At 31.6% G+C, this 11,038-nt stretch overlaps 1 non-coding gene across 1 annotated transcript; it reads left to right on the top strand.

The window, feature by feature from the left end:
• Window positions 1–8,494: 8,494 nt before the first annotated feature.
• Window positions 8,495–8,596, top strand: LOC140608495 (U6 spliceosomal RNA). The gene has a single exon (XR_012010518.1). It is a non-coding gene; the product is annotated as a U6 spliceosomal RNA (small nuclear RNA).
• Window positions 8,597–11,038: the final 2,442 nt, after the last annotated feature.

Here is an 11,038-nt window from a genome sequence, read left to right as displayed (position 1 = left end):
TCTCTCTCTGAGTTTCTCATGAATGAATGAATGAAGGAATGAATGAATGAATAAATAAATAAATAAATCTTTAAAAAAATAAAATTGGAAAAATAAAGAATACTGTTTTTTATAAAGAATATTTCAAATAGAGCTTGAGTTAACAGGTGTAAGTCACTAGAAGGTATAAATAACTGTAGATTTACTTTTTAAAAATTGAAAGCTTTGGAAGGGTTTGAGAATTGGAATTATAAGCAGAGTTCTAACCTATTTATAGTTTCGTGTTTAACTAACATAAAAATACACATTTATCACTAAGCAATATAAATAGCAATCAAAAAAAATAGCAATCAAGTCACTGGAGAAAGATAAAGAGTTTGTAAATGAAGTAATTAAAGGAATCCGTTCTAATTGTATTATTAATTCTAAAGTGTAGGTTTTTGAAACAAATTGAATCTAATAGTTGCATCTTCTAACATGCCTACTTCAATGGTTTGCATCTAGAAGATGCTCAGTTACACAGTAATTGGTTGTTCTTTTATGATTTGCTTTTTCTTAATTATCACATACCCTACCTGACTCTGCCACAAGTATAATTAAAATAAAAGGTTTTTCAATTTTTTTTCTGATGTCATCACATTTGATCCTTACATAATCTTTGTGAGCTAGACCAGACAAGTGCTACTACCTCTACTTTTTCTAAATGAGAAAACATAGAGGTTATGTGATTGAAGTATAAATTCTTAACTCATATCATTCATAAGAAATTAGAAGTTATTACAAGTTTACACTTTTCCCCAACAACATGCAGTGGCTTGTGTGTATTACTTGTGCAGAGATTTATATTGCATTTTTTATATTATAAATCAGAGGTCTTACATTACATTATTCATTCTCAATATTAAAAGTAAGTATAGAGATCATATTATAAGATAAATTTAATGCTGTAACATTGAATCTTATATAACTATTTGACTTGCAGGGCTAATTGTTAATAGAAACAAAACACACTTATCACTTTGTAAGATAAAGTATTATACTAACACCACATGAAATCTTAATGGAAATTGAACTGAAGGATTGAAACGGGCATTAAAATTATATAATAAAAATATACATATCTTATAAATCATAAGTACAAATCTACTTAAGGAAATGATCTATTGAAAGGTCATGAATAATACTGCTACTCAGAGAATCAAAAACTATTACATCATCAGAGATAAGAAAACATTTCTCTCTCAACAAATCAATCAATCACTCTTTAGAAGATGGTGAATGTTTAAGCACAAAGAAAATAAAAATACAAAATATTTCAGTTTAATATCCTCTATTTACAACTTTGTTAAATAAAATAAGGTGCTTTTCTTAAACTGAAGATAATATCAAGAGTAGAAAGCTTTAAAAACAAATTACAGTTTGGAAGCACTTTTTATTTTTCCCACCTGAATGCATTTCATGAGCCCATAGTTATCATAGTTAAGCTGAACTGGTGTCTACTCTTTTGAAAATTGTTTTAATTTACTTATTGGATCAGTGGAAAAATAATATTAATAAAACAAACTATGCCTGACATATAGTATAAACTTAAGAAATAAAGCAAAACAAGACAAAAAAATTGTAAAATAGGACAGAAAAGTTAAATACTTGAAATTTCCCTATGTATTAAGAATTCAGTTACTTCACTTATTTTATTACATACACTATAAATTTTTCTTCAATTTAGGTATGCAAATAAATTGTCCTAATTATATTGGATAAGATACATGAATTTCTGTTAAAATTTTGTCTTTTTTGTGAGCTATTGTTTTGTGTAAAATTATTAAAAAGGATGATAAAATATTTATTTCTATTTTCACTGGAGAATTCTTTAAAAAAATTAGTAGAGGTAGGGAGGCCTGTGCAGTACTGTGCCCCTGGGTGTGGGCAGGAAAATTATACAAGATGGTGCCACAAGAGTTTTGAGCCTATAACCATTTTCTAAGAGCCTGTCACAATACTAAATGCACCCAAGTTTTTTTTCCTAAACATGAAAAAGTGATGGTTCAGGATCAGTCAAGCAAAATAAGATCACCTGCCTTCCCATTCTTTGCCTCTTAAAAATTAAGACAGGAGCAAGGGATACATTTTAAAGCAGGTTGTGTACTTCTGAAGATGGCCTACCTCTGTGGGGCCTCAAGCCTTGCCTGCAGATCATGCAGTGGGTCTATCGGTCAACAAGGGACTTTTCTCTGGTCTTCAGAGTCTATAGGGTCAAAGTGAGCAGCTACCCTAGTTTACCTGTACCTGCTACAAAAAAACTTCAAACTACTGGGCTTGCTGGTGCCAAGTCAACTTAACCTGAAAAGAGGAATACATTCAATATGGCTTCTCTTGAATGAAATAATGCTGCCCTCCAAAAATCTTATTTTTTTTCTTGTTCTGAGTTTTTTAATTGATAGACACAAAAATGAATGAATCATTTCAAAGAAAACATTGAATTTTTAAAAAGAGTTTTCCGTTGTAACTTACAAGGTGTAATAATTTTACTTTTAAACTTTTTTTTTTACTTTTTAACTTCTAAATTTGAAATAATTGTAGATTCATAAGAAGTTGCAAAAATAGTACAGAGAGTTATTAGATATAACCTTTACCATCCTCCCTCCTTACCAGGTTATAGTAGAGTACCAAAACCAGAAAATTGATATTGGCATAATACAATTAATTGGGGCATACACATTACTAAGATTTAAAAAGTTTTTACATGCACTTGTTCATGTGTATGTGGGGTCTATGAAATGAAAATATTCAGTTGATCATATTTTCTGGAACTTTAAATAATAAAATAACCTTTTAGGAATTATTATCCTAAACTACAATTTGAAATTAAGTAAAAAAAATTCAAAGAAAGTGGTTCAGTTAGTTAAATATCTGCTTTCAGCTTAGGTCATGATTCCAGGGCCCTGGAATCCAGTGGTGTGGGGCTCCCTAATCAACAGGGAGTCTGTTTCTCCTTCTCCATCTGCTCCTCTACCCTGCTCATACTCTATGGCCCGCTTACTCTCAAATAAAATCTTTGAAAACAAAAACCTTTTTGTTAATTTGATATGATAGGATTTATAATTATTGTTAAAATAGCCTACAATTACCTCTAAAAGGATAACTAGCCTATTAAGACATAAAGCACTGTTTTTTGTTGCCATAAACATTACAGTTACTGATTAAAAATTGAAGCAATCCAGGATAATGAAGGAGGAGAACAGAAATATGTAGAATTTTTAACATCTCAATATATTTTGTCAACCTTTGCCAGATCTGTTGGCCAGAGAGTGAATATCAAATAGTAGATTTTACTTAATAATATTTTGTTAGAAGAAAGTTTTAAGGTTTGCCTTACAAATTTGTGGTAGTCTAAACATTCTGGACATAAAAAATTTCAAGTGGATAGTCAAATGAATGAGTATAAACTACCTGAGATTATAGATTATCCTAAAATAAGGACTCAATTGACCAAAGTTGTATCTTTTTGAATAAAAGATTGATACTTTTTCTCAACTATAATATTTATTTTGTTTTTGGAAGGAGTAACAGTAATAGTAAATATCTTGGTGTCTAATCATTTACTTACGTACTTGAGAATATCCCTAGATCAAGTCTATTTCAAATACAGTGCAAGAATTTTTTTTGCTACTTCTGTAAGTAAAGATATGTTTCTTTTCACCTGCAGGTTTATGTTGATATATCTCTAGTCATTCTGATTATTTAAAACAAATTTTACTTTAATCTTTTCAAAGAGATCATTATTCCCTGACATCTAGAATCTTTAGAAGATTCAACTTTCTTCATAAACGTTTGTATGCAGCTTTTAAATGTGGATAAATATAAAATCGTTGACTTACCTTTTCTTTGAATGTCTTTTAAAATTTCAACTATTATCTTCTGGTATGAAAGGATGCTGTCAAAAATTATGACAATGATTTGATTTTTCTCTCCTTTATATTTGACTTGATATTTTTGCCAGGAGGCCAAAGAAAATTTACTTTCTCTTTAAAATTCACTGATTTTTACCATCATATGTCTCATTGTTGGCTTTCTGGCAAATTTTCTCCAATAAGAGGTTACTCTTTCAGTACATATTTTCCAGGAATCTTTTATTTCAGGAATGATTTTTCTCTTTATTTTTTTCTCTAAGATTTTTTATTTGAGACAGTGCATTTGTGCTGGTATGGGGTGGGGGGGAAGAGAGAATCTCAAGCAGATTTCCTACTGAGTGCAGAACCTGAAGTGGAGCTCAATCTCAACAATCCTGAGATCATGGCTTGAGCTTGAAGTTAAGAATCAGATGCTTAACTGAGCCACCCAGGCACCCAAGGAATTATTTTTTGAATCATAATTTGAGATATTTGCTATCTTCAATTGTATTAATTTTTCCTTGAATATTCTTACTACAAATATATATATTTTAAAATTTTGTGTATGTATGATTTCCTTTGAAAATATTTTCTCCTGGTGAGTTTCTTTTTGAAATATGTTAAGTGTAGTAGGAGAAGTAATGAAAGAAAGTGGGGGCAAATGAAAACCGAACTATGGGGAAAATACATGGATTGGAAGACATTTCTGTATGTTTGTAAGGTAATAGAAAAGAGATACCAGATAAAGAGAAGCTGAGAGAGAGGATAATGATTTACATCATTTCTGGTAGTGATGTCTTCTGGTGGAGATAGGAATTTTAACTCAGGATAAGGGCTTCGTGTCTTAAACAAAAGGAGGAGCCAGCACATCTGAGACTAAAGATATTATGATAGTAAGAATGTGTACAGAAATGTGTAGAAATGATCAGGACTTGGAAATAGTTATTACTTGATGGCTAGGAGATGAGGTCACCTAATGGCATGATAAGAGGGCTGGATAGATAACTTGAGGAGAATAGCAAAGATTTTGAGTGACTAATAAGTAAATTGGGAGAGCAGTTAGATGAAGGAAAAGTACAATGGTTTTCAAGTGGAAGTAAGGACTTTGTTGCAGTTCAAGACAATTAATTTGATCCAGAACTGGCCTGTATGACCAAGCGGTTAGTCCAGATATCATTCAAAGGCTTAGGTATAGTACAAATACAGCACAGGCTTGAAACATATATGGAATAAAATATATGGTCATGATAAGATACAATATGTAACTTCATCTTAAATTTCTTTTAAAAAGCATTTTTTTGCATCGGTGCCATTATTCATAATTTATTCTTAAAGTATGTTCATATTATCTATTTAATCTGGGTTTATTTTATCAGCAGATTATTGTATTGGAAAATGACTTAAATAGACACACACATATTAATACTATATTTTATTTCCTGAAGAAAGGAAATTAATTGTCTAAGTCATTATTCATATGTCTTTTTATAACTTCGTTGGCTAATTATCAAATGAATCTATCAAAATGACTTCATCACATCTTCAATTTTGAACTATAAAAGTATTCTTTTACAGGTTAGACATAAATACAGGTTATATTATGTAGTTATAATCTTGCTATATTTATCTATAGACCTATAAATATACTTTGTGGAATTAACACAATGACACTTCCTTAATAAGTGTAGAAATGCTTTATGATGGTAATTTCTCATTTAATCTATAATTAACCAATAAATATGACAGACCATTTTATTTGAGTGCCAATAATTAGTGATTTTATATTTATATGATTTAGTAAATGAGACAGATTCTCTTACTGCTAGTGATAATTTCATTCTACAAATTGGGCATATTCAGAAGTTTATAGCTCTTTTAAAGTCACTAAATCCTACAGTTTAGCACTTTAAGCAATAATCTGGACATAAGAATGGGAGAATCTATTGGGAAAGGTGAGCTCATTTTCAAGAGAAGTCTATGACTTTTGGTTAATAAACCCAGAAAAAAGATGAATTTACTTGGTTTCCCTTTTCACCTATGTCTTTCAGCTTCATTCTATTGGGAAAGGGAAATCTGCACTCACCTTAAGATCAAAGATTCTATATGTATGGAGCACTACTTTTCATTTCAGCTAATTTTCTAGGCAGAGAGTCTGAAAAATGTGAGTCATCTTGACGTTTAAGATAAATATGTCCTCTACATAGCACAGGTTTTTTGCTACATTCCAAATCTTTGCTAACCTAAACATGTCACATGAAGCCAGGAGATAATAATACCCAGGTGTTCAGCTACAAATAGTGAAGGGAAGGATTCAAAGCTACCAGATATTATGTCTCACTAGGTTACTTGTGGTTATTTCTTGGGAAGTAGTTCACCATATATGTGTATAACAAAGCTCGGTTTTAGAATAATTCTATTTGAATTCATATTTTGCAACATTTCTTTGACCTCACCATCTTTAAGCCTTGATTTCTTCACTTGAAGTGAGATTATTGACTATATCAACTATAATGCCTTGCGTTGAGTTTTAACTCTATGCCTCATCCATAGTAACAACTCAGAAAATGTCACCAGTAAGAATTATTATATATTCCAGTCAGTAAATGACATCTTTAATTCCTGTTGTCAGTTTTATGTAAGCTTCTATAATCTACATCCTATGGAGTACAAAATGGTTAAAAAAACCTTCTCGCATCAGCTGATTAAGTCAGAGGGATGTATCATTGTGCCTGTCACTCAGTCAAAGTATTGTTAGAGCAAGAAATTTAGAGTAGAAATTAGAGTTTCTTGAAATGTAGGACGAATTGGGAAGTGCACCTCTGGAAATGGGGTGGAGCAGATGGAGGGAAGTCAGAGATTTAGAGGAACAGTCACCATAGCTGTCTGAAGAGTCTGTAGTGATGGACAAGTTGGAACTTGCAGGAAAGTCTGAAAAACCTTGCATATCTGGAAGCTGAAATACAACCATGAGAAAACTTGTGAAGATCAAGAACCTTTTTTTTTTTTTTATAATGGAAAGTTTCTTCTTTTCTTTTCTTTTTTTTCTTTTCTTTTCTTTTCTTTTCTTTTCTTTTCTTTTCTTTCTTTTCTTTCTTTTCTTTTCTTTTCTTTTCTTTTCTTTTCTTTTCTTTTCTTTTCTTTTCTTTTCTTTTCTTTTCTTTTCTTTTCTTTTCTTTTCTTTTCTTTTCTTTTCTTTTCTTTTCTTTTCTTTTCTTTTCTTTTCTTTTCTTTTCTTTTCTTTTCTTTTCTTTTTTCTTCTTTTATTGGTGTTCAATTTACCAACATACAGAATAACCCCCGGTGCCCATCACCCAATCACTCCCACCCCCCGCCCTCCTCCCCTTCCACCACCCCTAGTTCATTTCCCAGAGTTAGCAGTCTTTACGTTCTGTCTCCCTTTCTGATATTTCCCACACATTTCTTCTCCCTTCCCTTATATTCCCTTTCACTATTATTTATATTCCCCACGTGAATGAGAACATATAATGTTTGTCCTTCTCCGACTGACTTACTTCACTCAGCATAATACCCTCCAGTTCCATCCACGTTGAAGCAAATGGTGGGTATTTGTCGTTTCTAATGGCTGAGGAATGTTCCATTGTATACATAAACCACATCTTCTTTATCCATTCATCTTTCGATGGACACCGAGGCTCCTTCCACAGTTTGGCTATTGTGACCATTGCTGCTATAAACATGGGGGTGCAGGTGTCCCGGCGTTTCATTGCATCTGTATCTTTGGGGTAAATCCCCAGCAGTTGTGTGGAATCAGAAATCCCCGAATAGCCAGGGGAATTTTAAAAAGAAAACCATATCTGGGGGCATCACAATGCCAAAAGATCAAGAACCTTTAAGAAAGCTTTAAGAAGCCACTTTGAAAAATCGCTTCACTGTGAAAACCACTGCTTCTAAGGGAACTGTCACTCTTAAAGCTCTAAGTAGCAGGTTTTGTGCTGTTTCTGGTCAACTCTAAAATCAGAGGAAACATATTGCAGCTGCCTCTATTTATCACCATGCCTGTATACCACAACCTACCGAGTAATGATCACTGCTTCCTTTCTGTCTTCTAAATATTACCACTTTCCTTTCTTAAGTCTCACCTAGAACAGTATAGGTGGCATATTATGAGAAGCAATTTTCCCAGCCTCGAGTAGGAGTAGTAGTGTCAAACAGATAAGTTACCATCTAACATATTTTATTAAGAAGAGGGCATGGTTATCTGGGGGCGGGGGGTGAAGTTACTCTCTTCTAAAGTAATATAAATTATCCATTCTTTTCTAAAAATCTATATAAAATATCTAAAAAGTGTGTTTTTTGGTAATGTAATAGGTAGAATGATTTTTTTTAATAACATTTGGTCTGTATAGGATATTGGCAAAAACAAAGTCTTATAAGTAAAACTGATGAAAATGATTTTATATTTGATTTTTAATAATTATATGAGGAGAAATTGAATTATATGGGTCTTGGTTAAATCCTACACACACACATATTTTCTCTCACCTTAAATTTTTAATTAGAAGTGAGATTTTGTATGAATTATTACAGCTTATATTATAGGATAGGAATGGCCTAGAGACAGAACAAAGCCAGTTGTAATGCTAACAATATAGCCACCACTCTGCTTGCTTGAACAGCACAAAAACTAAAATTGGATAGATGCAGAGAAGATTAGCATGGCTCCTATACAAGGATGACATGCAAATTTGGAAGCATTTTATATTTAAAAACAAACAATAACAAAACAATATAATCACCCCTAAATAAAAAGACACTATTGTACCATCAGAAGATTTATTCAAAAAGTAAAAGTTGCGATTACTTATAAGACCATGTGTTTTTTTAGTTCTTACATATATATATTAGCATAAAATATTATGCACATAGATTTCCTTCTAGAATATTGCCTATTGTATACTCAAATTTTTTTCCCTTACCCATTGAGCAAGCCCATACTATGCCTGTCTGAGCCACCATCATTTCTTTCCAAAGCTCTTGAAATATTCTCTTAACCTTCCATCTTGTGTTTACTTTTGCATTCCCACTACATGCTTATTTTCAGCACATTGGCCAAAACAATCTTAGTAACTTAAGTCACATCATGTTATTCTTCTGTCAAACTCATGAAACTTCATTTCACTCATAGTAAAAGATAAACTAAGTACAGTGACCTATTTTGTCCTCTTCTATCCAACCAATTGTTTCTTAGATGTAGTTTTCCAGTAATCTCCCAGGGAGCACAAAATTGGTCTTTTTGCATTTTTCTTTAATATTGCAGTCATGCATGCTCATATTTCAGGGTCTCTTGAATGAAACCTTCAGTTTCTTGTACTAAGAAAGTTGTCCTAGATATTAACAACCTGTTCACCCATCTGTACTGACATTTTCTTAAGTATCACCTCTCTCTGTGTGATCTGATCTGGACACCCCTAACAGAAATGACCATGAAGCCTCACCACTGAGGAGAAAAAAAAAAAAAAAAAAAAAGACCACAAAACATCCCATTTGCTCATCAATACCTGTCACTTCCCTGATTTATCTGTCTTCTTATGTTTCACCATCTAATATGCTATATCATTTTTTATGTGGATGCTTATTTTGCAGAGCCTTGCTCTTAAACAACAAACTTTCTGAGTTCATAGGTTTTCCCTTCTTTTGGTCCTTGTTGAATCCCCAATAATTAGAAGAGTATAGGAAGCACAAGAGTTGCTCACTGAGTATTTGTTGAATGAGAAAATGATATGAATAAAAATGTCAAGTATTTGGAAATTTTGGTAATATTTAATATCTTAATACATATATCAGATATTTGCACAATACAGTCTTTAAGCATGAATTTGAACTGTCATCAAGTCATGAACATGAAAAAAACAATAAAATTATGCAGTGATGATTTCTGTCATATTAATATTGAAATTTAGTGCTTTTTAGAAAAGCCTGCCTACAAGCTTTCTCAACACAAATCTGAAGTCAATAAGGTTGTGATAATCACATGTTACTTCCGAACACTTAGAGATACACACTTCTTTCACATGAATACTTACATAAAAATATTGTTTGTCTTAATAAAATTCAGATATGTTTCTGCTAACTACCTTGTACCAAGTCAAATGTGCATAAGCCTTCAAGTCAAAAGTAAAATGAAAGAATTGAGCAGGAATCACTTTCTGATAGAAACAAGTGTTATCAGTGCTAAATCCAGTGGAAATATTCTATTTGAAGCATTGAGTTTTGATGTATAAATTATATGAAAATTATAATAACTTTGGCTGCTAAATTAAAGAATAGATAGTAGATAAAAACCTTTGGATTACCTAAATACTAGACTATGAAATTTAAAGAAGATAAAATATACCTGAATTTGTTTATTCTGTTGTGAAAGATACTATTACAGAGCAAAACTTACTGGATATCTCACATGTCTATAGATAAAAATCTGATAGTCCAAGGAAAGCATATTTCAAATCTAAGTCACAAACTATAGCATAAAATTTAATTTTAAATGTTCATTAGAGGAAGTGTATATGCCTCTTTTGCAAAAAAAAAAAATACATTTTAAATTGTAAGGCACAAGGTTTTTTAAAAATGTGATTGATGCCTGGGCACCTTCAAAGATGAGTGGATATTCATTTATGGAGAAAATAAATCATCCAAAATATTTATATGTAATATAATAAATGAAGACTGCTTTCCTATTAGTTTTTCAGATTTTCAGAAGTATTGAGATAAAAAGTAATAAAAATTAAATTTTTAGAAAGTTGCAATTGTATATTTTGAACAAAAACTATATGCAGTGTCAGCATTGTTAGTTTTATACTTTGACATTAGAAAAACTGCCTATGACACTAAAATTATATTTAAACTTTGTATTAATTAATGTATTCTATATCTGTATAGGAGTTGTTGCAGATAAGAGATTGCCTATTTGCATATTAAAAAAAACTATATAAAAATCAAGTTCCCATTAATCCTTGTCCCCACATACAGCCTTCCCCAAACTAACATCCAATGCCAGAGTGGTACAGATGTCTATATAGGGGAGGTTTTGCCCCTGTGTGTATGTTGTGGTGGTGGCAGTAGTATATGGGAGCTCTGTGTACTTTCTTTATTGGTTTGTTTCGAGTTTTAATTTAAAATCTAGTTAGTTAACATATAGTGTAATATTAGTT

This window comes from Canis lupus, chromosome 17 (assembly GCF_048164855.1).
Source record: "Canis lupus baileyi chromosome 17, mCanLup2.hap1, whole genome shotgun sequence".
Classification (NCBI taxonomy): Eukaryota; Metazoa; Chordata; class Mammalia; order Carnivora; family Canidae; genus Canis; species Canis lupus.
The sequence above is the reverse complement of the archived record's forward strand: the minus strand, read 5'-3'. Positions and strand labels throughout refer to the sequence as shown.